This window comes from Cajanus cajan, chromosome 4 (genome assembly GCF_000230855.2).
Source record: "Cajanus cajan strain Asha chromosome 4, NIPB_CcT2T_4, whole genome shotgun sequence".
Lineage (NCBI taxonomy): Eukaryota > Viridiplantae > Streptophyta > Magnoliopsida > Fabales > Fabaceae > Cajanus > Cajanus cajan.
Window position 1 is genome coordinate 16,112,774 of NC_138520.1, and position 5,896 is coordinate 16,118,669.

Genomic DNA, 5,896 nt, shown 5'->3' on the forward strand with positions numbered 1-5,896 from the left:
GCACCAAATTAGATCGCAATTCACACTCATTCGTTGAGGCTCATGCTTCATCTACATTTGATGGAACAATCATACGATTCTTTTCTTTAACTTGAATGTGAAAAAGTATATGTTTTGGGAGACCAAGAAACAAATGACACAATTTTGTTTCAACATGAATCGAATCCATTTTGCAAGATCCGACATTCTAATTATGCCCTAACGATGTCGTATTATTAAGAGAAAAAAACACAAAGAGGCCCAAATCCAATTGTCATTGCAATCATGCCAGAGAAAATTGATTGAACAACTTATTCAGTGGGCCACATATTGAGACCTGGCCCGACTAATTGCACTATGAAGACTATTGAATGAACTTTTGTGCCTTTCCACTAACAACTCAGAATTAAGGCTGTGCATGTCATCATTGTAACGTTGTCGTTCTCTCCAACTCTTTCCTTTTAATATTTATCCTATTGAAGGAATCAATTATATATATATATAAAAAAAACTTTTACTATAACTAGGGTAATAAAACACTTGTAAACTTCTATGTATTTTATGTAAAATAAAATAATAAAAATAATTGATGCAAATATACATGAGTAATTAACAATTAGAGAACAAATATATTTATTTTAAAACTATGAGATGTTAGAAAAATAAATTTACAAGAAGTATAGGAAAAAAAAAGTTAAATAAAAGAAGTATAGGAGAGAAAGAGTGTTTTAAAAGTTAAAAGGTAAAATAGTCAATAAAATGTATATACAAAAAGAGACGTATCATTTTTTATTAATAAATTAGTGAGATTAAAATATTTCCTGACTTTATATTTTATTTAATAAAATATTTAAAAATTATTAATATTTATTAAATTAATTGATGTTACATTTCGTCGTCAAATCTTAAGATCTAGAATTTTTACAAAAATGATTAATTATTATTATTATTTTTTATTTTTTACAAATAAAATTACATAAAAAAAATATGTACATCAAATTAGATTATTATTTTTATATATGTTATATATATAATATAAATTTATGTTGATATATTTAGCAACCGATAAGATGAATTAATATATTGAGATTGATTTATTTAAACAATATTGATCATCAATTTTAATTATATAATCAAATATCAATTCTTCTATTAAAGACTCACTTAAAAGTTTACTTAGATGCGCACCCCGCCAAGTGATGTGGCTTTGAGTAAAAAGCGACTTAGAACCATTTTTTATATACATTATTTAAAAGAATCACTAAAACTTTTTTGTTTTAATTAATAACAAAATTAAAAAATAACAACAAAGTTCGAATTTTAAATCTTCTCTATACTACATCAACTCAAAGGAAGAGGAGAATACTTCTAAAACTGTTTCATTTTATTACTTTTAAAAATGTTATATAAACGATGTAAAGAAAATATAATGTAAATAATGTCACCCATTATAATCGGTACTTAATGCAAATTGTTTGGTTTTTCTTTTCTATGTTTGGAAAACCTTCCAATGGTTACTACCATAAAACCACGTACAAACCCACCTATGTCGTGCAAAAGAAGTGATTTAAGAGAATATTCATGTAAAGTGAAACACAAATACTCAATGTGATGATGTGATAATGACATTGAAGGTGATGACAATTATTTATTATTATAAATTAAAATTTAAAATATAAAAACTTAAGGGACCATCTGGCTGTCTTTCCAACTACATTAGGTACAACAGAAGATGCACAAAGCTTCTAACTTGAGGCAAACCCTGATTGTTTTGCAATCTGATCCAATTAAAAATTATGTGATTTTATGTTCTCTTCCCTCTAGCAACTTAGCCCTTCTCCCCTATATAATAAGCTAAATATTCTTATGCCTTAACTCGATGCCCTCTACCATTTCAGCATCATTTTTGGCCTTCATTTCTTTCTATCTTAATAGTATTTTTTGTCTTCTATTTTCTTTTAATGCTTTAGCCATTTTCTGGTTCTATCATTCCACGCTTTCCATCAACGCAGAGATTTGAAAATCGTTGAAGAAATGGTGATCAGCCTTTTGGATTGAGAAGTTGCAAAGTGCACCAAGCATGTCATCAAAGTAATTGAGGTTTTGATTATATGAAATATAACTATTTGATGTTGGCTTGGCTCAATCAAATTAAAGTTCTTTAAGAGATATGTTGAGTTCTTTAATATGATTGAGCCGTGCCAATATCAAAATATTCATCCTCTATAATTATGTATGTTATCTATCTTTAATTAAAATCTTTTTATCGGTTATGCAAGCCACCACTTCAAATCGTTTTAAACACGTATAAAATATTGTATGTGTTAGTTGTGTGATATTATATATGTTAGTTTCAGACAAGACTTTCAGTTATATTGCTATCAAGTTAAATATATATGTTGTTAGTTATTGTTATTCACTTAAAATAGTTCAGTGACAACAGAGTAAAAATCATTTAAATTCATTAGAATGATCACATTTGCTTGATCTCAAACACCTTAAGTTTAATATGGCATGAGAGCTTGTAGGAATAGAGTGATCCATTGGTAAAAGTTGAGCACAATTTTGAGAAGAACGAAGGCTAATTTGGAAAAGTTGTCTTCTATTATTTTCTTTAAAATCATATTTTTTAATTTATGCATAAATTTGTTTTAACTTAGAGAAACTTATTTCAATTTTTTAAATTATTTTTCTCTATTATAAATGTTTCCGGAAAAATTTATGTAAACAAATTCTTACCGGTGAATAAGCTTACCAAAATAAGCCATTAGCATCGGTCAAAAGTTGACATTGCTATATTAGTAGTGAGTGCTATCCAAACATCGATACTATTGTGGTTGACAATAAATAACTCAAAGCTAATAATTGGCACTATCCAAGAATTGGTCGAGGCTTGTTAGTGTTGGTTAGGCTCACGTTAATGTTGTAGGAAGTTTGTAGAGGCATGATGAGAAAAAATGCTTTGCATATAATCTAGTGTGATTATAGTGATAAAATCTTACAGGTAGTGTGATTATAGTGATAAAATCGGCAAGGCTGTAATTGGTGCAAGGCGAATTAAGCTATGGACTTGGCCCCAGTTTTTTTTTTTCTTCTTCCAATTGTTATTATACAAATTATATGTAGCTTATAATTGTTTTTTTATTATTGGCTATTAACTATTATTGATCGTAGTTTTAATCTTAACGTTGTTTGCACCTTTATATGTTTTTGATACATTCTTTTTACATATTGATTGGACCAAAAGTTAGTAATATTATGATTGACGACTAGTTTTAGTCTTTTAGATAGTAGTATAATTATTTTTTCAATCTCAATTGATCGGATAAAATAAATTGAAAAATCAAGAGCTAAAATCAGGTCGTTAATTTCAACGTAACTATCTAAATAAAAATAACTGTCAAATTACTCAAGTGAATGTAACTGCTTTTTCAAGATTACTATCATATATTTCGAACAAAATTTCTTGACATGTTAGTGATTTCTTAAGTTATTTTATGTTGTCATTTGTTGTTGCTACACCCATTGGTGGCCTCTATGTTGAAAGCTTTTGACGTTGGATGATGTCGGTGAGTGTTGGATTAGTATGTTGAGCGAAACCCAAAAATCTATGATTTCTTGTTAAAAGTTGTTTGCATGTCGAATTTGAAGATGAATTCGTGTTGTTTAAGTTGTCGTTTCTGTTTTTGCTTAGATTGCATGTAGAGATGGGTCTTTATAGTGGCCATAAGAGCTAGGAAGATGTGATCACCATGGAGGTGTTGCACATATTCACTTGATGAGGGGGTATACTTATTGAGCAAACCTTGAAAAATGGGGGCAAAAAACCCATAAAACCTATTTTAGCTCAACGATGTAATGAGTTACTCAACAAAAATAAGAGTTTGTGATAATTTGGATGAAGGCTCGTCGAGCATTATTAGTATTGCCTAGCAAACTAGAGTCTTTGTTATTGTAGCTTTGGGAGCTCACCCAACGAAGGGATCCACAAAGGGTCTCCGTCACTCAACAAGTTATAGTCGCTAAATGAGAGGACTCATAGGAGGTCTTGTTCGCCCAATGAACTATCTCTTGCCCAACAAGAAAACTCATAGGGAGTTCGGCTTGCTCAATGAGTTAGAGCTCACCTAAAGAGATGAGGAACAAATCTTGCTAAAGGAGTTGTAGCTTGCTCAACGAGGAACCTAGAGTGAGTTACTCGCCCAAGGAGGATCCTATTTTTCAAACTTCAAGTTAATGGACTTTAATTAGTAGCTTATGGTGTAAGTTGATTATGATTATTGTATATTAGTTGAATAATTATGATATTTGTTGTTGTATGTTGATGAAACATGATGAGATGAATAAATTGAGATGAATGTTGTTTAAGTTGAACAATGTATACTCTAAGTATTTATTAAGTTGTGATGAGTGCATGTTATGCATGTTTTAAGTTGTAAGTTGCATAATAATTAGAAGAGAGAAAGTTGTTTTTAGAAATTATAATATCTTATTGTGTGAACATAAGTTGTGGTACTCTACGAGCCTAATGTTAAAAACCCTTTAGTGTGGAAATGGCCTTTTGAGTGGGAAGTTGATTTTAAAATTGTTTCCTCTAGATTTAATAAGTTGAATTAAGGCTAAACCATACTTGTCATAAGTGACAATCGAGTAAGGCACAAAGTCGGGGGGCCAAAATTCCTAAGTGCTAAAAAGGTGCACGATATTTAAATGTTAGGTGACAGTTTAATCCCATTTAGGGCTTGGTTAATGCATGCTACTATTGTGGTAGGCTCATAACCAAGTTGATATATTCATGATAGTAGTATTAAACCTTCCTAGTTTAAGTGACCAAATTTGAGAAACCAAAATAAGTTTTAAATAGGTCACTATGCCTAAGTTCTTCTATACTTGACCTAGAGATAACAAATCAGATATTGTGATTCAGTAGGGTTAGGTCACTTAAAATGTTTACTGAGTTATAGGAGATCTGTAAAGTTAAAATGAGTGATGATGCATTAGTTGTTAACTTGTTTAGTTGCTTTATTGATAAGTTTTTAGTTGTTCGGTTGATATTCATATATTAAGTTGTTGAAGTTGTGAATGTTGTTACATATTGAGATGGTTTTTAAGTTTCTTCAAGTTGAATTCAATTTATGAAGTTATTTTACTTTTTTTATTCTATGTTGTTTTCTTCTACAAGCTTACCATTGTTTTTCTTTGTGTTGGACTGTGATGATTATATTTGATATGAAGCAAGTCAGGATTAGGCGAAAAGGCAAGTACCATTGGATGGCCATGTTGAAAATGGTGTTTTATGGAGTTGCTCTGATACAACTACCTATAGGGATGTTTGACTAGCCTTAGGGTTTTTGTTTTCAGTGTAAATATTAGTAGTTGCATAAGTATATTTGTATAGGGATTTATATAACCCCACAAGGGCATTTAAGTTTTTTTTTTCAATTGATATTGGCAAAGACTATTTTATACATTTTGCACCTATACATATATTTATAACATGAATATCCAAGTATATCTTACATGATAATCATAGGCTAGTCGATGTTTATGCTTTTTTTGTTGTATTGTATCAAATGTAGTGACATGTTGAGTCATTACAATCACTACAAGGAAAATGATAAACTACGACGGAAAAATTGCGACGGTTATCTAGAAACCGTCGTCGCTTTGATATTGCGACCCTTCATATGACAGTTTTTTAAAACCGTCGCAAAATTGTTCAATATTGCGACGATTTATCGTAAACTATCGCAAAATTTGTTTAACATTGCAATAGTTAATCATAAACCGTCACAATTTTTTTTTAACATTGCGACAGTTAGTCATAAACTGTCGCAAACTTTTCAGCATTGCGACGGTTTACTATAAACCGTCGCAATCTACAAGACAATTTTTTTATTTATTAGAATTTAAAAGT

General features: G+C 30.1%; 1 long non-coding RNA gene across 1 annotated transcript; it reads left to right on the forward strand.

Moving 5' to 3' along the window:
* Positions 1-238: 238 nt before the first annotated feature.
* On the forward strand, positions 239-5,447 carry LOC145956728 (uncharacterized). The gene is made up of 2 exons (XR_014432971.1): positions 239-2,070; positions 3,674-5,447. It is a non-coding gene; the product is annotated as an uncharacterized LOC145956728 (long non-coding RNA).
* The last annotated feature ends 449 nt before the right edge of the window (positions 5,448-5,896 follow it).